The sequence below is a fragment of the Camelus bactrianus genome, chromosome 15 (genome assembly GCF_048773025.1).
Source record: "Camelus bactrianus isolate YW-2024 breed Bactrian camel chromosome 15, ASM4877302v1, whole genome shotgun sequence".
NCBI classification, from domain to species: Eukaryota; Metazoa; Chordata; class Mammalia; order Artiodactyla; family Camelidae; genus Camelus; species Camelus bactrianus.
The window spans coordinates 19,619,693-19,643,322 of record NC_133553.1 but is presented as its reverse complement, the minus strand read 5'-3'; the positions used below and the strand labels follow the sequence as shown (position 1 = coordinate 19,643,322).

The 23,630-nt window shown below is 53.5% G+C and overlaps 1 protein-coding gene across 4 annotated transcripts in view; it reads right to left on the bottom strand.

Annotated features, from left to right (window-relative positions):
* HPCAL1 (hippocalcin like 1) overlaps nucleotides 1–23,630 on the bottom strand; it is a 96,444-nt gene that overhangs the window by 9,859 nt on the left and 62,955 nt on the right. The window contains exons 2-3 of one of the 4 annotated variants that reach the window (XM_074341655.1): nucleotides 12,259–12,344; nucleotides 8,051–8,234 (exon numbers count right to left, since the gene is read on the bottom strand). The exons of 1 other annotated variant lie outside the window; for it this stretch is intronic. The gene's annotated coding sequence lies outside the window, so the exon portion shown is untranslated. The remainder of the gene's footprint in view (nucleotides 1–8,050; nucleotides 8,235–12,258; nucleotides 12,345–23,630) is intronic. 2 more of the 4 variants (XM_074341656.1, XM_074341654.1) reach the window with 2 other exon arrangements.

Here is a 23,630-nt window from a genome sequence, read left to right as displayed (position 1 = left end):
AACCCCCTTTGAGGAGACCCCAAGGCTCTGAAGCAGGGCACCCACCACACCACTGCTTCGATTTCTTGACCACGCCCAGTCAGCTGAATTAAAGGGCTAGCTAGCATGATCATTTTAAAAGCTGATAACGCTAATTTCGCTAAAAGTTCAAGACAACTCCGAGGATGTCAAAGCCAACCTGGTGGACCAGGTAAGAAGCCAGAGTTGGGGGGCCTATGTTTGTAGAAAGTTCCAAAGAGCACGAGCTGAATTCAGATGAACAGCATTCTGGAATTAACTGGTTGCACAACAGTGTGAATGTACTTAACACGACTGAACTGTACACAGAAATGACTAAGGTGGTAAATTTTATGTTATATATAATTTATTACAAATTTCAAAAGGGGCGGTGTATTTCAGAGAGGGCCAGATGGCGTTAAGAGGACCACAGTGTTATTCCTGGTCTGATTGTCTAGGATCCTTGGGTGTGCAGGTCGCAGGTCGAAGAATCCTGTGTCTCTATTTGAGATGGGGGAGCCATCTCTCATCACAAGGGCCGACCCATCCCAAGAAAGGCAATGGAGTCAGGGGAGGTGGTACAGCATTCCCCAGAAGAATCTGGAAACTCACTGTCTGCAAATCCAGTGTGTTTCATCACATCCTGCACCATGTCCTGAGTCATTTAATTGTGCAAATGCTTGTGCACACATGTCCACTAGCCAGTGCTCTGCTCCCTAAAAGTGTCAGCTCAGGAGTGCAGGCCATCCTTGCCCTCGGCATGTCCTCAGGGCCTGGTGCCAGGCTGGGTGCATGGGGTGGGGGGGTACCTGGTATATTCCAGTCCATCGGGCCCTCTAAATGCCTGGGGACGCAGGCCCCGGTTCTCACGGCTCTAGGCTGCTTATGGCACATGGATGGGGCATAAAAAGTGACCCAAAGTAGGGGCTCCAAGCTCCAAGGAGGTACCATTCATAGCCATGTAGGGCCGAGCAGTCTTTCTTGGAAGATGGCACATGAGATCCAAACTGAATGACAAGGAGGACTTTAAAAGTCACTGGGGGCTCAACCCCACAGGCCACCTCCAAGGGACACATGGCAGATTCCAGGTGCTGCAGGTTTGGGCCGAGCTGGACCAGGCTGGGAGGAGGCAATGTCATCTCTGTCACCTCCATCTTAGACAAAAGGAACTGAGGCTTCTGTGGGGCACAAGCTTGTCCTTGGCAGGTGGGGCTATGACTTTCCTGGGGGGCCCTTTCAGTGCCAGGTCCGTGGGCAGGGACAGAGGCCACCCAGGTGCTCCCAGCTGCTGTCCACCTCTGTTCCTCACCATTAAACTTCTCACCCAGTTTCACAAGATGGCCTTCCCACGGTGACTTTCATGAAGCCATGAAGTGTGGACCACGCATGTCAAATAAAGCCCCACGTGCACTCCCAGTCACTCTCCGGGGGGCCCTGCATGGCTTACCAAAGGCTCCAATGAAATATTTTAAAAGAAACTCATTTTAGCTCCCTCCTGGAGGCTCTCAGCCCGAAGCAGGTGGCCTCACAGGGAACACGGATGGTGGAACACCGCATGCCCAGTGACTCTTCTGTTACTAATTAAACCAATGAACCAATCTCATTGATGACTGGCCGACTGGGAAGACGGCTGACAAAAAGCAAGACTTTCTGCAAAGACAAAGCCAACACTCCCATCTCCCAGCAGAAATGGTCCCCTGGCCCTATCATTAGGCACACACCCCAGCCTTCATTTACCAGAAAAATCTCGCTTTCATTTCCAGTGAAAGATACAATGAAGAAGTGCCAGGGGAGAGCAACTGATTCAAGGTCAGAGAAAATCTCTTACTGGGCTCAGAAAGCTTCACCACCAAGCAGGAGTTGGATCAGACAAGCAAAAGCCTTCTGAGAGCATCGAAGATGACATTTTAATTCTCAGTAATGGAAAAATGGGGGAGTTAATGCAGGGCTAATATCCATCTCTCTGAGTCTCAGTTACTCTGTTATTGTTCTTAATGTGCTAAATTGTAAAGGGAAAAAAAAGTAAACATGTAGCTAGGGAACCCTATGACAATATTTAACCTGAAGTCCATGTTGCCTGCAAATTAAAGCCTTTTTAATGGCATGGTTCTATCAGCTGCCAGCGAGGCTTCTGGAACCAAGTGCTCAAACGTCTCATTAATCACAGCTCAACACCGGCTGCCGGCGTGGGAAGACATTTCATCCCATGGCTCTAAAATGCTTTCATCAAGTCGGAACTCCAAAGCTGGCTGGGCCAAACAGACTTAGAAACACTTGGAAGGAAGATGATGGAAGAGGTGGGAGGAACCAACTCCTTAATAAATGGCCAAAGCTCAGGATGAAGCTGAAGGGGCTGCTGCCGTGAATTTGCACTTCAAGGGACTGGAGGGCTCGTTTGAGATGAGCACTTGTTCTGTCTGGGGCAGAACAGGACACTGCGGGTGGAAGGAAAACAGGCGGTTTGTGTTGTTTCTCATGCAGCCCTAGTCCCTGTTCTTTTTCCTGGTGACCCACGGACAAAAGCTCCTCCTGGGGCTGAGCCACGGTCCTAGGGAGAAAAGAGACTGACTGCATTTGTGTCCTTCTATCCTCCAAGCAAGAAGGTAGGAAGCAAGCCGCCTGCAGCTTTGGCTTCTAGCGCAGCTGCTCCGCGGAGGGGCCAGTCCTGTCCCAGGAGGTCTGTGACAGCTGCCAGAACCCAGTGCAGAGAGCAGTTTGGCGGCGGGGGGGGGGGGGGGGGGGGCCTCAGGCTGCAGTGCAGCTGGGTGGACGCTAGAGGGCGCGGTCGGGCAGGCTCCTCAGGACCTGAGCGGGAGACCCCGCCTCCCAGCTTCCTGACCCCGCCCCTGCCATGCCCCTCTATCTCCCGGTGGCTCGGTTTTTCCATCTACAAGCTGGATTTGTCCAGTACAGTAACCACCAGCCACATGTGACCATTGAGTACTTAAAATGTGGCCAGTTTAAATTCATATATAGGCTCTAGGAGTAAAATTCACGTTGGATTTTGACGACTTAATACAGGAATAAATATCTCATGAACAATTTTTCTATCCTGATTACATATGAAATGATAAATGATGCCATTTGAGATATAGCAGATTAAATTAATCATGTTGGTGCTATTAATCTCATCTGTTTATTTTTACTCTTTTGATGTGGCTACCAGAAAAGTTAAAATTACATATGTAGATGGCTTGCACTTTATTTCCAGTGGTGGGAAGATCCTTGGGGCACCGATTTGGGGTCACCAAACAGGGACTCTTCAAGTTCATTAGCGCCTTGTTTACAGGCCCACTGCTAACTGTGACCTAGCTGAGAGAGGTGGCCTGTGTTTATTTCACTTCTTGGTGCCCTCGAAAGATAATGGTGTTTGCATTTCATAATTCTGTGTGAGTCCCAGAAGTTTCTGTTTTCAACAGCTTCAAGAACTTTGCTGAAGGCAGGCTGCGGTGAAGACCCAGGTCTGGCCCTGGCTAAGGTGTAAGGCTGCAGGTAGGGGTGTTCCTCCTCCTCTTCCAAGGGTGAACACGAAAGCCCCATGAGAGAATGGGGAGAGGGGGTGAGTCACACTTCTTGAGCCAACAGTTATGGGTTGTGCCCAGAACCAAATTCAGCCCACCAACCTCAGGGACCTTCCTGAAAACCTGTTGCGTCACAGCTTCACCAGTTGGATGGGCTCCAGGCCAGTGACTTTGGCTGAGAAATCCAACCGAAAGCCCTCACGACTTCTGTACCTACCCCAGCAGCTTAAACCTGTGACTCCTCAAAACTTTACAAATGTATAAAAGAAAGTTTGGAAGAAAGGAGGGAGGAGAGAAAAAGAGTAAGGAAGAAGGAAGGAAAGAGGCAGGCTGGCCAAGCAAGGCAGACTCCCCTTCCCATGTTGAGCCATCCTCCTTTCTACTCTCTTGCCACTGACCTGCCCTAAATGAGGCTGAGGGAAAGGAAGAGGTGGAGAAAAGGAAAATCATCAAGAGGGGGTTCTTTCCCTTGCAGAAACGGCTAACGCAACAGGAAGAGGAACTGTGGGTAGCTCTTCCTGCATGCCTTGTACCTCTGAGATCACCGGTTCATCTGTGGAGCTGCCCAATTCAGCTGCCCAACAAACTCCTGCTCATCCCCCAAAGCCCAACTCAAATGTCACCTACTCAGGGTTGCACTTCCCAACCCCCCTACAATTGCTCTTCCCTTTGCATTCCAATAGCATTTTTTACCCTGTTTCTATTATGACCTCAACTTTATTACGTCATTTACATTTTCCCCTCATTAGACTGTGAGCTCCTTGAGGAAAGAGAATACTACACTCATGCCAGTGTATAATACTACACGTGTTCTAGCCCCAGGGCCTCTGCGTTTGCAGTTCCCTCCGCCTGGTCTGCCTTTCCTTCCCCTCAGTATCTGCAAGGTGCACTCCCTCAATGTTCATGTCTTTGCTCCAGTCTTCTTGGGGGCACCGCCTCCAAGGAGCCCATCTCAAACAGGATTGGTCCTTACCCTGCCGCCTTTGCATGGCAGTTCCTACTACTGGCACTGTATTGCTATATGGTTGACTCTGCTTTTGTTCACCACTGTTTCCCCAAAGAGCCCGGAACAGGGCCTGGCACACAACTGGTGCTCAGTCAAAATATTTGAAATAATGGTTGTGTGTCCAAGGGCCTAGCACAGAGCCTGAACGAATGGACAGATGAGTAAGAGAATGGGTTTCCTCTAGGACCCTCTTGCTCTAATATTTTGTGACCCTTCTGGTATCAGGGATACAGGAAGGAATGTCAGGGATCAGGATGGCAAAGCGCTCTCTTGCTCAGGTCTGAAGCTCCAAGAAGGGATAGTCTGTAATTCAGACTTGGTATTCTAGAAAGTTCCATTTACTGGAACAGGAACAGCTGGAGCAGAATAGAGGGCCTGGGGTTGGTGTCAGACTCAGGGGTCCATTCACCAAACTGGAGCCATCTCTTCCTTCCCCCGGGGCACACACCCCCAGCGATGTCCCCAGCCAACTCTGCCCTCCGGCTGGGATCTCTCGCTTCAGTGGTGCAGCCTCACCCTCGAGCCAGGGTCACTGCTACCCGAAGCTTCAGGGGACCAGCACTTTGAGCTGCTTCCCCCATGGAGGAAGGCAGGTTGGTGGATGGGATATAAATGCGCCTCTAGGGAAGAACAAGGCAGGAAGAGGAAGAGGAAATGCCTGAGAGGATGAGCGTCTCTCTACGGAATCTGCTGATGCAACAGGAAAAGGGCTCGAGGCAGGACCAAAACAAGACCGTGTGATGTTTCTTAACGCTGAAATCGTCACACACGTCCAGCCGTACATGAGTTCCACGTTTCCACAGAGGGTGCCGGCTGCCAGGCGAGGAGCAGGGCCAGCGCACCTGGCAGGGGGTGGGCCTGAGCGCAGAGCCGGGGGCTTGCTTTGCCCCCTCCCACCCTGCCAGAGCCTTAGTGCCTTGCTGTGAAGGCAAATTTCAGGCTTACGCAGGCACAGCCCCAAACACCAGGCTGGAGTACGGAGAGAAGTTTGTCCCTTGTGCCCACAAAGGTTTCCCAGCCCATTCTGTGCCGGGCATGGGAACATGTGGGTGGACAAGATGCACAGACCCTTCCCAGGTGCCCCCAGTGCCCCCAGCACACTGACAATACTGGTAACGTGCCAAATGAGGCTTACTTACAAGAGACCAGGAGTGCCGGAGGGGAGCTGGCCTGTCCCCCGTGAGATGGCTGACAGGTCTGACAGGGGAGGCCTGCGCCAGTCTTATGGGCCCCAGGAGTCCTCCAGGTGGGCGGACAAAGGGAACAGCGTGTGCTGGGACGAGGAGGCCCAGAGACCCACCCAAGGCCACAGAGGCCAGGACGTGAGTGTGAGCATGATTGTGGAAGAATGCTGGGAACACAATGTCAGTTGCAGAGGAGATGGTCAAGGGGAGAAACCAGAAGAGCTGGAAGGCAGGGGCTTGCAATGCCCCCCAACCTCCCCAGCAAATGTCCATGCCTAGGAAAACACCCAGAATGCATCTAGTCCAGGGCTCAGGACTCTATCACCGTTTCATTGAACAATTAAAAACTCCAAGGCTGAAATAAACAAACACGTGAATCACACAGCATCTGCTTCTCAGGGACTGGAGGTGACCACAAGCTAACTGCTCTTCTGAAGGAAACTTGAGAGGCCACAGTAGGCCGGACGCTGCTGATGAAGGCAGGAGCCAGTCTGAGATTTCAGAAGCCCTTCCCTCCTGCAGCTCCCTAGATCTGGTCCCCATTGGGTCAGCCCTGGGGGGACAGAGCCGGTGGAGGGGTCCCCAGTTCAACTGTGTTTATCACACGTAGAAGTTTGGGACACTAGACCTTGCACATCTTGGAGTAAGTTCCTCCTGGCTACTTGTCCCCTGCTGTGGAGTGACTCAAGTAATCCGAGCCCATGTGAGACAGACCTGCGGGCAGATGACGGCAGAGCGAGTCTGCGGTTCCACTCTGCTGTTCATGGCCAGGATGTGAGCCACGGTCCTTCAGCCGGGCAGCATCCTCCCAGCAGGAGGGAAACCAAGACGACCAGACCAGCACCCAGCTGGAGGGGCAGCTCTCAGGAGGTGGAGGTAGGGGGTAAGAGAATTTGCTGGGCCAGGTCCTGGAGTCAGGCAGTCCCTGTCTCAAGGCTCCAGAGAACCTCTGTTTGCTTCTCTGTAAATGGGATGGAAGCCAGCTTTGGGAGCTGCAGTCTGGATGGGGGCCGTGTACAGAAGGGACTCCCACTGGGCAGCAAGTGGCCAGCCCGGGTCTCTCCCAGGACCCCCTTCTCTAGCCTTTAGGTCTTGGCTAATTCTTGACTTCCTTGGCTATAAATGGGTCCCAACCTGTTGGTTTCACAGTGTAATTGGGAGGATAAAGGGAAATGAAGGCTGTAAAAGGACTCTGACAAATTCAAAGCATCAGACAAATACACGGACATAATATCACAGTTTCTGTGATAAAAGAAATGCATGATGCGCTTATGAGCTTAATCACAATATCAAACAGAGGCAGGCTGGGAGGCTGGAGGCTGCCACGGGGCTTCCTGCACTGCCCGCAGGCCCTCTCCCCAGCACGCCCAGCACAGCGGTATTAAACCCCTGGTCCAGTACTCACACACACACACAGATCAGACACCACATACCACACTACACACATACACACACTCTACTCCCCTTCCTCCACACTGGTGTGGTCCTCCACCACCGACGGAAAGCCTTCATCTGCTCTCTGGCTCCCAGTGGGAGAGAAATCAGGCCTGGTGGTGGTGGTGGAGGTGGAGGTGGAGGTGGCGGCGGCACCAGGGAGGGGGTGCTCTCAGGGTGAAGGCTTTCCTAACACAACAGTGTATGGAATGCCTCAGATTCACTCCTGGGAAGCCAGTTATCTTAGAGAAATCAGCACGGGCCATGTTTACCATTCCTCCCTTCATTCCACAGCTATTACATACACTTACTAAATGTATAGATATTTTACGCACCAGGCCCTGATGGTGTGACCTGTGAGCTCTGCTGGGGTGGGGGCGGGAGTGGCAAGGCCCCCGGAGCTGCCATCCGGGGGAACACCTGTCCACTGGAGAAGGTCGGAGTATCATTCCAGGAGGAGTCAGTGTGCGAGGAGGTGTGAGGGTGGGAAAATGTGTGGTGAGGTGTGGCTGAAGGAACATGGCTGGGGGGTGGGCAGGATCTTTCCTGGTGGTGCAGGGAGCCTGGGCAGCATCTTGACTCCAGAATTCATAGGCCCAAGCTTCTGGGGAGACCAACCCCCCACAAGTACCCCATCCCTGCTGCACAGTTTCGGGCCTGTTACCTCTCCAGGCACCTTCCTGAACAATAACTGGACTAACAGTACAACAGTACTGAACAGCAGAGAACAGCATGGAACAACATGGAACAGTAGGGGACGATAAGGAATGAATGGATAGATTAACAAATGTAAGGGGTTGGGAGGAGGTGTGGCAGGGGAAAGAAGGAAAAACACCACCAAACCCTAGGAATTCAGACTAATTACTCGAAGGGCAGTTCAAATTTGTAAAGTCTGAGTCAAAAAATACCTGAAAGAGGGCCTCTGACTTCTTTTTCAGGCAAAGGGTAAGGAATGGACTGTCTCACGCGGTGAGGTAGATGAGGGGTGTCTGCAAAGAGCAGATCGGAGTCCGTTGTTATTAGCACAGCTGGAGTCGGAAGGCCTGGACGACTGTGGGTAAGCCACAAACCTCACAGCTTTACTCTCCTCATCTAAAAAACATGAATTTGGACACTGTGGCCCCGAGGCACGGCCCACCCTGGAAAACGTCTTGGAGTCTACCCCCGGTGGAGGCCCCGACGGCACCTGAGAAGTTCTCCCACTTGGCTGGAGTGTGTGTCCCTTTTCCCAGGATCCTGGTGGGCCGACCCAGTCCCTCTTTTCCCAGCGGGTGGTAGAAAGCTCATTTCTACCAGGTTCCTGCCTGAGTGGCAGCTCAATTCTCAATCCCTGGGCCCCAAATCAACGAGGTTTGATCACATTCTGAGATATCCTGGGCGAAACTGAGAAGAAATGGCATTCTAAACGTCAGACGGAAGAGGTGTTTTTAAGCACTCGTGTGGCCCCCTGGGGTTTTGTGCCTGTTGACACACAACCCCGACCTCAGGGCAAGGTGCAGCCCGGGAGGTGCCGCCTACGGCAGGGCCCCCGGAGGGCAGGCTCCAGCCGGATGCCTCCTGGCTTCACTTACGGACACTCGCACACCAATCCCCAGTTCTGTGTGTGTTTTTTGAAGCTTGGAAGAAAACTTCCAGTGAATCATCTCATCTGCTATTTGATCCATGTTTAATGTCTTTGGAGAGAAATAAACACAGTAAGTCATTCTCCCTAAAAGTGGCATCAGTCTGGCTGAGACGCTCAGTGCACACATAGTGACGTGCCAGCTGCCCCTTAGTGGCCCCAGGGCTACAGCCTTGAGCTATCATCAGAGTGTATTTATCGTCAGAGTGAAGACAGCTCATCAGCACTGCCCTTTGCCATTTTTATTCTTCAAATCACAGCACCAGAAGCCATAGATTCTGCAGGGAGGCTTGGGGCCAACACACAAACTCACACAGCCAGTGTCGACCAACACGCGTTAACTGAGCACCTACTGAGTGGCAGTCACTGCACTGTGTTGGGGACACACAAAAGTACAAGGTGCCTCAATGTGCTGACAGTGTGGCTGGAGAGGAAGGTGTGAATTACTCTTTCTTTCTCTACTGTGAGTTAGTTCTGCTCTGAGCCCAGCACAGTGATGGTGGGGATGGGGTGGTGGGGGAGCAGGGCAGGGACGGGGAGAAGGGGGAGGGAAGGAAGGCGGCATTCCAGGCCCAGGTTCTTCCCTGGCCCTTTTCCCCAAAGACAAAGAGTTGGGTTTCAGTCACCAGGACGAGGCTAGGAATAATCCCACAGCCAGTTAGCACGGCACCTGACACACAGGAGGGACGTGTGCTCGGTGAGGGGAAGTTGGGGTGGGTGCAATGGAGAGAAGGCGGCAGACACGGGCGCCCCGGCAGCCCCAGCTGCCTCGCGGGTCCCCCAGTTCCGTGCATTTGTGGCCGCAGAGAACTGTCCAGAGTGCCCGAGAGCCCACGTTCCTCGCCAACCCCCCGCCAGCTCTCAGAATTGTCCATCAGAGGCTTTCTGACCCAGATGTCCTCTGACTCCAATGGAAGAGCCTGGAGACGTCCTGGAGACCCTCTGAGGTCCGAGGAACAGCCAGCACAGCTACAGTTTGCTCAGCATGTCCCCGGAAGGCTTCCAAGCTAAAAATGTGCACCTGGGGTCTGACAAACCCAAGAAATGTCAAGGGGTCCACAGGACGGAAAAATGCGAAATCTGGGCTGTCCCAGAAATCGTGGCCGTGTGCCTGGAACATGCCCGATGCCTCGGGAAGCGAAGTGAGAAGGAGAAGTGTGGGCTCGGCCCGGGAGGCCGGCGACGCAGAGCGGGAGAACCCGAGTGGGCTGAGACCCAGCTCAGGGGCCCCGTCCAGGTGCCAATAGGCAGTGAAATCTCAGGGACATCGCTTGGTCCTTCCTTCATTCATGATGGAGCCTCCCTCTCTGCCCCATCCCTTGGGCGCTGAGCAAAGACTGACTGGTGGTTAAGATGCCCTTCCTTCCACCTCTACCTTTCTTCTCTCCAACCAGGTGTGAGCCCAGGGCTGGACCTCACTCGGGACCCACACAGCACCTCGTGCAGAAACCTACCTGGAGCAGAAGCTCAGGGATGCTGAGGGCAGGGATTCCCTTGCCTGGGGCTGGCTGTCCAGTAGACAGGCCAGGATGCTGGTCCCTGTTCCTCCACTGACTGCATAGCAGATGAGAACACCAAGCCAAGAGGTGCACACCGCAGTGTGTGTGTGTCTGTGTGTGTGTGAGCGCACGCACATGTGAGCACGCATTTGCCTACAATGTTCGTCACGCAGGATCTGCCCCTGCGGTTGAGGGTGGAAGGGGACGCCCACGGGAAGTGATACTGCAGAGTCATCGCTAGTCACTCTAAAAATAACCCTCAACGTACAACCGAGGGAGGATTTCCCCCTTCCTGGTGCGTGCCCCACCTCAAAACCACAGCAGCTTCCACTCTGCAGGCCACTTCGGGACAGCCAGGTGGACCGCACCCAGAGGAGAGGTTAGCCCGGGGTCATGCTCTCCTGCCTCCTTTGCCTGCAGAACTCCTGTTGATCTCACATCTTCCAGAAGCATGGCTAAGTCTCTGAGCAACAGGCATCTCTGAAGTGGCGGGGAGGCCCATCGCAGAGTGCGACCCCAGCCGCCCTGAGCTTGCTGCTCCTTACCTGCACCTGTGTCGCTGGGCTGGCACTGCGAGTGCCCGCTCCTGCCGCATCATCTGCACCCTCCCATCTGTCTGCCCGGCTCCCGTCCCCCCACTGGCTCCTCCCCTCCAGTGACACTGACCTCCTTGCTGCCCCTTAACACCTGGGCCGGCCACGGTGGGCAGGCCATCGGAACAGCCGCGTCCCCGAGCCCTGACCCCAACTCCCCTGGCAACAGAGCCCACATCCCTGGCCTCAATCAATGCTCACAGCACTGAGGGTAGGCAGGGCAGGGCTGATGACAAACGACAGTCGTTGTAGTAACCGCTGGACAACAGGGGGTGGGAGGGTGGGGGAGGAGAAGGAGGAGCCAAAGGGCAACCCCCGCCCCAGGAACCTTGCCCAACACTATTCTTAGCTCTAATCTTGCAACAAGCCCAAGGAGGGAGGTGTGATAAACCATCTTATGGCTGAGACCTGGGGAAGGCTAAGTGGCCCAGTGGGATCCGAGTGCACAGATCCAAGGTCAGAGGCCTTTCTCTCACCCACTGCCTGGTTCCTCACTTGGGAACAGAACCAAACACTCAGCTCAAGAAGAGGGACAGACCTACAGCAGAGCCAGCTTGCTTCCCAGCCCTGCGGCCAGGCTGGTTCAATGCAGCTAGCAGGGAAGGGGGGTCCCAGGGGAGCCATGCAGAGCGCCTCCGGGGGACAAGGGGATGGGCACTTGGCTCCGCCTCGGGCCAGGGAGGCTTGGGAAAGGATGGAATGTACCAGATGATGCGAAGGGGAAGGTGGTGCAGGTGGAGGGCACAGGCCGAGCAGAGGCCTGGGGGCTGGACGCACCTGCGGGTGGCACAGGCGCGCTGCATTCACCAGAGCCTCCCTCGCGGCCAGGGCTGGCAGTGGCTGGAGATGAGGCCGGGAGGGCAGTGGATTCAAACAGACGAAGGGCATGCAGGTCATGCTGGTGATGGCGCACTTTGCCCCTGGTCTGACCCGAGAGCAGCCGGGTGCCAGGCCCCTGGTTTGAGTTCACGCCTGGTTAGGGCCTTGCCATGCTGGAGGGCAGGAGGGTGAGGGGGCTGTGGGTGGGGAAGGGGCTCCTGTGGTCAGCCTTTTGAGGAGGGGGCCTTAATGTCCCCTTCAAAGTCTGCCCCTCATACTTCTGATGCATCTCACAACCAAAGCGCCCCAGGTCAAATGATTTACCCACAAGCCCAGCCAGTTCAGGGCAAGAACCGAGACTCCCACAGGACCTGGGTGGGTTCTTTTCATCTCCGGGCCCGTTTCCTGACCCGTCTCATGCGGGTGCTGGGCAGGCTGTTCCCCAAATTCCTTGTCTTCCCCCTTCTTCCCGCTAAGCTATGTCAAGTCCTGACATGGGCAGGACCCCACAGAGTGGTAAAGGTCCCCCAGCCCCCTCGTTTTCACTTACTCCCAGGCCCACGTGGCCTCCCAGAGTGACTTACCCAAGGCCAAGGGGAGGCAGTGAAGGGAAGGGATCAGAACCTCTGAGGCTGGTTCTCCGTCCTTGCCTGGGCTGCTAGACCATGCCCTGGAAGAGAGGACAAACCAGTCACGTGGGGAGGGGACACCCGGGCCCGGAAGTCACTGACTTTCTCTCTGGCTGCTTCCATGTACCACTAGGGGGACCACCGCTTCTGTAAGCCCCATGCTAAGTACAGAAAACAGTCTGTCCCACTGTTTAGGGTGGGGGACATGAGCATGTGCACCTCCAACACCGGGAGGAAGGAAGCCCTCCGCAGTCCTGACCAGAGAGGCCACCCGGGGAGATGCTGGCCACCCCTTGGATGCGGTCACTGGCTATCACAAGCCAGGGTCAAAGCCACGTGTGGCAGGTGGCCCCGGCAGCATTACCGAGCCACCCTGTTCATCACTGCGCCGCCCGAGGCCTCACATAACAGGGTCACTGGAAGGGCCCAGTGGGTTGGACCTACCATGACCCGCACAGAGCAGGCCCACAGGAGCTCCCACAGCCAAGCCCTGGCCCCCGCATGCAACGAAAGGTCAGAAGATGTCATTGACCCCCAGCCAATGACTCAGAGCCCCACGGTCACTGTGAGAACAGGCATCTCCAACAGCTTCAGGCACAAACATTCCAAACACCCCCGTGCCAGCTGCCAGCTAGCCTCCTCCCTCACCCCTTCCCTTTCTGAACTGGCAGCACCTTGTACATGGTATGTAATTATAACATCCTTACAGCTCCATCCCTGCACGGCTGGTGCCCTGCTAAAAGCTTTCTATGCATTCATTTCCGTCATCCAATTTAATCCTCCCAATAGCCCTATGAAGTAGGCATAATTATCATTATTTTTAACCATTTTTTAAATTGAAGTATAGTTAATTTACAATGTTGTGTTAGTTTCAGGTGTACAGCAAAGTGATTCAGTTTTATATACATATATACATGTCTTTGTCAGATACTTGTCCATTATAGGTTATTACAAGATATTGAATATAGTTCCCTGTGCTCTACAGTAGTAGGTCCTTGTTTGTCTATTTTATATATAGTAGTGTGTATATGTTAATCCCAAACTCCAAATTTATGTCTACCTGAGATAAGCATAATTATTAACCCTATTTTACAGACAGGGAAACTGAGGCTCAGAGAAACTAACTACTTGCTCAAGGTCATGTATCTTCTAAGTGGCAGAGCCAGGATGGAACCAGACAGTCCTGGGCTCTCACGCCCCCGGGCTACACTGCCTTCCTGCACTGGCCAGCTTCTTCCCAACCTTCAGTCTCCCTTAAACACTATCTTTTTTTTTACCTGAAAGCCTGTTTTTCTTCCTAATCTATACACATTTCCCAGTTATTTTCTTATAATACAAGGTTCTCTCCCTCTGCAGCCATGATGACAGTTTATATGCACTCACTGAGTGGTCCTGAGGACAGGAACCAGAGAGTTCACCCATCCCGGAAAACCCAGTCCCTCACGGTGTGGGGGCCAGCGGGGCTCCCCTCGCTCCCGCAGAATGAGGTGACTGTGAGCTCTACGAGGTGCAGCTGGTGCCTGGCCCAGAGCCTGTATGCAGCAGGCGCTCAATAAATAATCCATGTTTGACAAATGAGTGCCCCAAAATGCATCACACGGACATTCCTCGAAGCAGAGGGCACTCTGCTCAGAGCTGAAATTCTCCCCTGCTTCATCAGTGTGGAGCTTCGTATGCCAATCACGCTATTTAAACTCACTGCTAGGATTCAAGACGTGCGGTAGAAAAGCCACGTATCTTCCCCTCAGAAATTCTCACTGGAGGTCACTTACCTATTTTATATATTTTATTAATAAGTTTTAATAGATTTTATTTTTTAGAGCAGTTTTATGTTCACAGCAAAACTGAGCAGAAAGCAGAGTTCCCACATATCGCCTGGCCCCTCCCTGGACACGGCCTTCCCCAAGTTCAGCATCCCCACCAGTGACTTGGCTACAGTGTGGGTTTGTTACAGTTGGTGAGCCTACATTGACACATGTCATCACCCCAAACCCGTAGTTCACAGTAGAGTTCATTCTCGGGGTTGTGCTTTCTGTGGGTTTGGAAAATGAGTATGCCCTGTATCCATCATGCTAGTACCCTACAGAGCAGTTTCTCTGCCCCAAAATCCCTCTCCACTTGCCTCAGCCCAGTTTTTTAAAGGTGCTTTCATGTCAATGATCTCAGCTAAATTATCTCATGACTCTGTGAGCCCTGCTTTGACATTCAGGGAAATCAAGGCCCAGACAGGGTCGAGGGCTCTTCACAAGGTCATCCTTGTGAAAGCCAGTAACAGAGTTGGGCAGCAGAATGGGCTAGAAGCACTGTGTCTGGTCGTCATTGCATCATCCCACCCTCCTGAGGGCCCTGTTGGGGAGAGTCCATTCTAACCCCCAGTTTACAGAGGAGCAAACAGACCCAGGGACACTTGCCAGGGTCACATGTGGCTAAGTGGGGCGTCCCAAATGCAAACCCTTACACCCGCCTCTGCTCTTTCCAGACACCCTCGCTAATTACAAGGGCTTATAGGAGGTGTGGGAATGTAGTGAGCAAGCACCCCCCTGGCTTGAGGGGGGCCACTTTTGCTTTTCCGGAGCTGGAGAGGTGTGCCTCTAGCCTGCCCTCCAGGACACACCCTCCAGCTGCACTGCACGCTTAATGCCAAGGGGCTACAGGTCAGTCTGCTGTCCGGCCACAAAGGCCCCACCACTTCCAGCCTCCTGGGGGCAGCCCTGCCTGAGTGACATGCTCAGGGATCAGCTTAGGGATGGGCAACAGCATTCCTAGTCCTCACGGACACCTTCCTGTCTCACCAAGACACACCCCAACCCCCCGGGGGAAAGCTCTGCCGAGTGGCCCGGTGACTGGGGCATGTCCTGTGATCCCCGCCAGTCTCAGTTTCCCCATCTGACACAAGGCAGATGGGCTGGATCCCCTGGGAGGCTAGGCCTTTCCTAGCAGGAGGGGCCATCACTCCAGAGGCCTGGAAAGCTCTGGCTCCCAGGCTGCTTGGGAACACTCCATTAACTCGAATTGCAAATTTCCTCCTGGCTCTATCGCTAAGCCACAGGGGCTCCCCGGCCACCAGCTTTCCTGTGACAGATAAAGATTACAGTCATTGCTCGAGACGGAATCAAGGAGCAGAAGTCATTATGCAGAAATAATTACGTTGAGTTATGTCTGGTCGCTCCTGATTTCTGTCTCACAATCATCTTACAAATGGTCCTGCCTCTTCCTCTCCCAGAGAGCAAACTGCAGAGGCCTGGGAGATTCAAACAGACCTCTGGGCACAATTCTACTGTTCCAAATTCCTCCTGCCAGCCAGGGCGTCAGTCCCCAGGCAAGGTTCTCTGCGACACCCTTTCTTTCGCTGAGCACTTGGGACAGAGAAGAGGTTGAAGACAAAAGCCCCGGGGAAGGGGCACACTCACTGACTCACCCACATGCCCCCCTGCATTGGACCCTCCTCCAAAGCCCGCTTCACACATCACTTTCTCCGTGGGGCGCTTCCTGATCTCCCAGCCCTTGGTTCCCGTTAGGCCGAAGGCACCTCCCTCTTAGGTTTGGGGTTTCTAGGGAGTGACTCAGGCAGTGACCAGGTTTGACTCATTCTTGTACTCCTAGCTCCTAGCACAGAGCGCCTCAGGAGAGCAGAGAAGACTACATGGCTGGACTGCTTGGCTCAAATCCTAGCTCTGCTGTCTCCTAGTTATGTGACACTGACCCATTAGTTAACTTCTCTCTGCCTCAGTTTTCCAGGATGTAAAAACTGAGATGATAGTAATCCTACCGAGTTCATCAAGTTCTAGTAAAGATGAAATGAGCTAATGTGCACACACACAAAATACTCAGCACATAGGAAGGAAGGGCTTGGCACACGAGGAAGAATGCAATAAATGTCAACAATGACTAAAAGAGTGGAAAGAGGCCTTGAAAATATTCTTGTAAAGAATCTAAGCCAATTAGAAAGACACAAACTACCGAAACTGACTTGAGAGGAAATAGACAATCTGAAATACCCATAAGAAGGCAACAGATGGAATTAGTAACACAAATCACTCCCAAGGAAAAGCCCAGGCCCAGATGGCTTCACTGCTGAGTTCTACAAACATTTAAAGAATTAATACCAATTCTTTACAAGCTCTTCCAAAAAACAGAAGAGGAGGAACACTTCCCAACTGGTTCTATGAGGCTAGTAACTACCCTGATACCAAAAGCAGACAAAGTCTTCACAAGAGAAGAAAACTACAATGTCCCTAATGGACATAGATGAAAAGGAACAGAAACAAAAACAAAACTCAACAAAATGCTAGCAGATCAAATCCAGCAACATAAAGAATAAAAAGAATTACACATCGTAGCAAGTGGGATTTATCTCAGGAATGCAAGGTTGGTTTACCATCTGAAAATCGATTAATGTACATTCAGTAAAATAAAAAGCAAAAATTGCATGCTCGTCTCACTAGATGCAGAAGAAGCATTTGACAAAATCTAACATCCTTTCATGATAAAAACACTCAACAAACTAGGAACAGGTGCTTTGTACTTCTCTACCCCAGAAGACAGAAGTGTGGAGAACAGGCAGGCTCACAGGAGCAGGGGGGCAAAACACAGAGCTTCCAGGGGACCCAGTACACATCAGCACTTGTCACTGCAGCTGACCACGAGAACTCGGCAGCCTCAAATCCAGTTCGAGCTGAAAAACTGCCTTGGAGACCCCCACCCCCAGCCACTGTCCCTAGCATGCACTCCACACATACTAAGTGCCCGCAATGTCTATTAGATGCAAGGACAATGATCCTGCTTTTGAGGAGCCCACAGCGCAATGGGGTACCCTCAGGAATGTGCCAGATATCAGGGATGGACCGTCAAACACAAGGTCCAGGGATGGCTCTGCATTCAAGGGGCTGACCCAGTCTGCGGGGAGGAGGGGGTGGTGTAGGCAGTAGGACATGGTCCCTCAGGATATATACTCTGTCCAGGCTAAAAGCACTCAGTTCCTGAAACCGCCCAGGCTGCGACCCCAGGGCACTCACTACAAATCACCACCCAAGAAGCAATGGTTTCAAGGCCATTCCTGGAGCCAGGTCCTCCTCCAGTGGCCCAGGCCTGCAGGGCTCAGTGCCCACCGTCCTTGATGGCCAGTCTCTGGGAAAAGCAGCTATGTCTTCCTGCCAGGGCTCGACAGCTCCTGGTGCCCAGGCACAGGCCTCCCGCCCTGACTCTGATCTGCCCGCTCACACTGGGGGCGGGTGTGTGCTCAAGAGATGACAAATTATTTTAATATATCCTGAAATCCAACTTAATTAGGAAGCAAAGTCCCAGAGGGAGAAAAATATAGTGGGGCTGAAGTCAAAGATGGATGGATTTGGATTATGACCATTTCAGAGGTGATTGTGGTTTTAGGATGACTAATTCCTGATTCTATCACAGTCCCCAGGTAGTAAAGGCAGTTGCTCGCAGAATTCTTTCACACAGACGCTTGGCACAACGTAGAGGCACTTTCTTCTGCTGCTCAGTTCAAGTTAGAAGGGGCTGCATGTTCTGAAGACGTCCCCGGGGGTGTGAAACAGCCACAGAACCTTCCATGGAAGCCAAAAAGTGCAGGTGAGACCACACAGGCTGCCAGTTTCACAAAAGGGGGTGGGGCTGGAAAGGTCACCAACGCGACAGTGAGCTGGACCCTGAGCCCTGCGTGGCCGTGACCAGCACCCAGCACCAGCCCTCCAGTCACCTGGGGCCCTGGGACGGCATTCCCTACTTCCAGAGAGTGTTCACGATGTCTTGTTATAGCTCCCAGGTCCACTCTCATCAGCAGGGGATCTGAGCTCTCGTTACAAAACAAAAGGAACCCACAATCTCCAGCCATTTTGAAAAACTGGTGTATTTACTAAAGATGACCACACACACTCCGTGAACCAAAAATTCAACTCCTTGACACATTCCTGGCAGAAAGACATCCACCAATGATACAGTACGTGCAAGAAGGCACACACCTGCACGATTTGTAAAAGCCTCTGCTGGAAACTGTCCCCGTGTCCACTTGCAATCGATGGATAACACACTGTAGTCCGGCGGCAGAGTGGAGGACCACAGAGCAATCAGAACGAACCTCGAGGTCACACGACACGGATGAAGCTCCCAGCGTGATGCTGAGCAGAGCGGCCAGACGCTTTGGCGTACATGCTGTGTGAGTCCTATTTATAAAACCGATGCGTGGTGATGCACATCAAGACAGAGGCTACCTTGGTGGGGGGGAGGACCAGAAACGGTCGTCAGGGGACTGCTGGGTGCTGGTGACAAAGGTTTGCTCATTTTGTGAAAATTGACCAAGCTGTCCACTTAACGCACGCACGTGAAATTTCAGTAAAAAAATTAAAGGAAGCAAGGTACCCACTGTCGTTCCTGCATCCATCCTGGCCCACCTGGCTGATCTGGGGCTTCCCGGGAGCCCCACCCCGACTGAGGACTGGTGCTAACTAGTCCCATAGGTCATGGACGACGTCTCCTAAGACAGGTCCCCATGTGAACTGGTGGGAAGAGAAAATTCTGAAGTTGAGCAGGCTGGGCTCAGGCCCTGACTTCCCTCTGGAGCCCTAATTTCCTCACGACAGTCTAGAGAGGCTAGAGATGTGAGTTTTCACGAAGCGAAGACCCACGGGTACCCAGCACCCAGCCTGCACTCCCTGGAACACCAGCCACTGATTTACTGGCTGAAACTTACTGATGAGCTACTATGTGCCAGGCATTGGACATACTGAGCATTGACAGGCTCCCTGCTCTCAAGGGGCTTCCTTTCCAGTAACAAGGCACCAATGGGGAAAGCAAGCAGAGACTGCTAGGAAACGAACAAAGAGAAGTGGTTTGACAAAGATCACCAGGGGGACAAGGGGTTGGGGTGGTACTCTAGCCTGGATGCTCAGGGAAGTCCTGAGTCAGGGACACAAATGAGGAGGAAGGGACAGACTTATGAAGAAGGCTCTGGGCAGAGGGAACAGCAAGTGCAAAGGCCCTGAGGTAGGAGCATGCTTGGAAGCAGCAAGAAGATAGGTATGGCTGAAGCATCACAAACAAGGCCAGAGGTAGGGGGTTAAGAGATGAGGTCAGCAGTGAGCAGGGGCTCAGAGGACAGGCAAGGAGTTCACATTTTTGTTTTGAGCACAATTGCTGTAGAAGAACTTTGAAAAGCAGTGCTACAAAAACACCAGGCACTGGAGAAAGGCACTATAAGAGCCCCTGGACCTGGAGGGCAGCAAAAAGTGGGACCTCCTTGCAACCTTCCAGACCTCTCCCCCTCAGGTGGGAGGTCACTTCTAAAGGTGCTGCATTTCCTCGAGACATAAAATCTAAGCTTGTTCATTCTTGATTCTCCGTGGGCAGGAAAGAAAATAAAATGGCTCATTGCCCATTAATAAATCCTTGGAACCTCCAGAGCTCAGGTCACTGCTTCCCCCTCATCGGCTCATGATGCCAAAGAGCCCGGGACCAGGGGCCATAAAAACCCTGCCCTGGCGTTATTCTCCGGCGGCGTCTGAGGCGCCTCCTGTTCCGGAGAGAGGAAGAAAAAGCAAACCTTTGCCAACAGAGAACAATGAGGCAGCCATAGGGGAAACACCGGCGGGCTCTGGGGAGGCGGGGAGCAAGAGATCCAAACCCGATCCAGCAATTTCTATTTGGGGGCACATTCTGCCCAGACACGCCCACTGTCAGCTGTCTGTCTCGGCCAGAGAACAAGCTCACACTTTTGCAGCTGAGGGGATCCCAGAAACCCCAGTCCCCTGGGGGGGGGGTCCCTCGCGAGTGCCGAGAAGCAGTCAGACCTCCCCCCACCCCTGTGAGGCCACCTCACCTGCCGTGTACATGGACCTCCACCCACGATTTCACTTGGGAGGGAAAAGGTTTGGCTGCAAAGAATAATGACAAAGAGAAAGAAAAAGAACACCCACCTTGTCCAATCTTCCTTCATTTTGCAGTTGAGCAAACAGTGCCCAGAGAAGGGACTTACCCAGGATCGGAGAGCCAGGTACCAGCCTGGACGGATGGAGGTGCTTTCAGTGCTGGGCAGAGATGTGAAGGAAGATTCAGACACCCAAACAAGTGCCCCTCCCAGTGCTCAGGCTGCAAGTCACCCATCCCCTGCTGGTCACCTGCCCCATGAGCTGAGCCACAGGCCTCTCTTAAACTTTCTGAGAGTTTTATGAATAGCGATGTTGGAGGAGAGAGGGGAAGGGTTTGGAACAAGCTGTCAAAATTGCACTTTTCAGCAATTTCCGTTATTCTGTTTGACACTATAGTGGTGGCAACATGTCATTAAGCATTTGTCAAAATCCATAGAATGTACAGCATCAAGAGTGAACCCTAATGTAAACTATGGACTTTGGTTGATAATAATGTGTCCATGTTGGTTCATTGATTGTACCAAACAAGCCACACTGATGAGGGATGTTGACGGTGGAGGAGTATATGTGTGTGGGTGGGGAGGGCTGTGTGCGAACTCTGTATTTTCTGCTCAATTCTGCTGTGAACCTGAAACTGCTCTAAAAAAATAAAGCCTATTAATAATAATTTTTAAAATTGCCCTTTCATTGATAGCCCACAGGCAGGAGAAGACAAGAGTCACGTACCCCTTGAATGGCAGCAAGTCTCCACCTATGACCCAGCCAACTTCACGAGAGCCTGGGTGGGCACAATGTCCCCTCCCTTTACAACCAGTGGGGCCACAGCCAGGCAGCAAAGGACAGGAGGGCTGCTCCCAGACAAGGTCATCCCTGGGATCACCCTGGACATCCTGGGAGCAGGTACTAGAGCACCAGGAACGCAGAGTAGGAAGCACCCTCCACATGGAGGTGGCCCAAAGCATGTCGGATCTGGGCTCTGACACGTCACCACGTGGCCCTGGGCAAGTCACCAGTCCTTCAGGGCTGCTCCCCACCGTGAGCTCCTGGGGGGCCGCAGGAGGTGATGAATTCACATGGAAGCTCTTTAAGCTCCTAGCCTTTAAGGCTCCACCTCAAGACCGCCAGGCACATTCACACTCCATCCCACTCTCAGGATCATCACCCCACCTACAGATGGGCAATAGAGGCTCAGAGAGGTTAAGCCATCTTCCCAAGTTCACACAGCCAGGTAGTGCCGTGCCAGCTGGACCTCCTGGGCCCACCCAGTGAGGGCTGCCAGAGACTAAACCAAGCCCTCCAGGAGCGATAAAGGAGCAAGGAAAGTGGCACTAATTAAGTATTTAAGTGTAATTAGGCAAGACTCGCGGAAGGGCAGAGGGTGGGGCCTGAGGTGGGGTCTGTGCAGAGGCAGGAAGGGTGGGCAGAGGGGCTCCCGGCGAGGCTGCTTGCAGAGCAGCCTCCAAAGGCCAGGCTCCAGATGCCCCCCTTCTGCCCTGACTGAAGCCCCTCGTGGTCCCACAGCCCCAGCACTTAGCATTTGAGGGCCCGACAATCAAGCCCCAGATCAGGTCCTGTGGGGGCCTCAATCCCACCAAGTGTGTGAGGACGAAGATGCTGAAAATTCTGAGACTCGCTCCCATGCAGCCTCCCCCATCCCTGGAGCCCTGAGGGTCTGTGAGGACTGCCTGTAACCCGTATACTGGGGCTCCTGGCCCTTCTAGACTGGGCACTCGCAGGGCGGGGTCTTGCTCCCAAGTCTCCCACACACGGCGCCTGGAGCATGGCGAACTTTCAATCAATGCTTAATGTATGAGTCAGCAAGCAGGCTGCTCAGAGGAAGAGGAGATTCGAGATGAGGCTGCAGAGGAATGACACTGTCAGACGATGGAGGGCTTTGAACACTGGGGTTCAGGTTGCTTTCGGCAATAGGGAGCCATGGTAGGCTCTCGAGCAGTGGACGAGGAGGAAGGTCAGCATGGCAGCCTGGGTGGGAAGGACCGCGGTGCCAAGGCTGGTATTGGGGGGAGACCACTGGGGAGAACGTGAGCAACCTGAGCACTGGCACTCGTGAAAATCGGGGCTTCTTAAGGTGTTTGTGATCCTAAGTGGCATTCAGCTGGTCAAACACAGAAATTGGAAACAAACCCACCCCCACCCGCGACAGAACGCTACTGCACAGTTGCATTAACGTCCTAGTTGCTGGTCTACCCTAGACCCCCAGGCCAGCAGTGCTCCAGGCTATGCTTCCTGAAGCAGGTCACCAGCAGGAAAAGCATAACTTGGCCACAAAGAGACAGAAAGGAAAGCACCCAGAGAGGATCTGGGCTCCCCTGAAACGCAGCCTACAAACCAGCCTGCAAACGGGGGGTCACGGCCGTGGAGGATTAAGGCCAATGCTCCTCCGAAGCCACTTATTCAGTAGCCAAGAGTGAGCCAGCAGAGCCACCGCATCTGTGATGAAGGTATAAGTCATCTGAAAACACAAATAAATTATTCATTCCCCGCAAACGAGCAGCCGCCGGGTTCCTGCGGCAGCCGCCACACCGCAAGCGCCTGGGAGGCTCTGCGGATCCCTTTAGTGACACCGCCGCTCAGCCAAGCAGGCAGCGATCCCACCACCGCCCCGGGTGGACCGCTGTCGCCGGGAGCTGCCCACGCTGCTCTCCATTCCGCGTCCATAAATGAAATCGGCCCAGCGTCGTGTGGAAAATCACAGCCCCGCCGGCTGGCCTGGGAGGCGCGAGGCTCCTGTGCGGAGCGTCTGCACAGAGGACTAGGTTCCCGGGAGCCGCCTTCCACCCACAGCCTCCCAAGAGCTCCCTCCAGCTCATCCCACCACTGCCCGTCAGGACCCCAGCCTGGAGCCGGCCGCTTGCTTGAACGCAGATTCCCAGGCCCTGCCCTGGACACCCTCTGGGGCTCAGCCTGGGCACCGCATTTCCCGTAAGCACTGGAGCTGAGGCCGCCAGGAGGAAGTGCTGGCGTCCCGGAGTCACCCCGGATCAATCGCGGCTTGGCTGGCCTGGCAGCCCTGCACAGCCCTAGGTCAGGCTCTGGGCCTCTCAGGGCCCCAGGTGCTCTGCTGGGCTCTTGGAAAGATGACAAGAAAAAACATTTGCAAAGCAACTGCCCGGCACTAGCGCGGGGCAGAGGTGGCTCACCGCTGGGCCTCTACACGGCCCCGTGTCTGTTTTTGTCTTTGATTTCAGTCTCTCAGCTCACTTCACAGTTGGGAGGAAAAGTCTGAGGGGTTTTTTTGACTGCCAAGCCCTGACCCACCACTGCTATTTCCTCTGCGAAGGATGTGTTCTCGGCCCCCAGACAACTACTCTCCGTTCAGATCCAGCTCACAGGCCCTTCCAGAGGGAAGCCTCAGCTCCCAGCCACTCATTTTTACCGCACTTGTCTGGGGCTGCAGCTTAGCGCCTGTACCCACAGGGGAGGAACGTG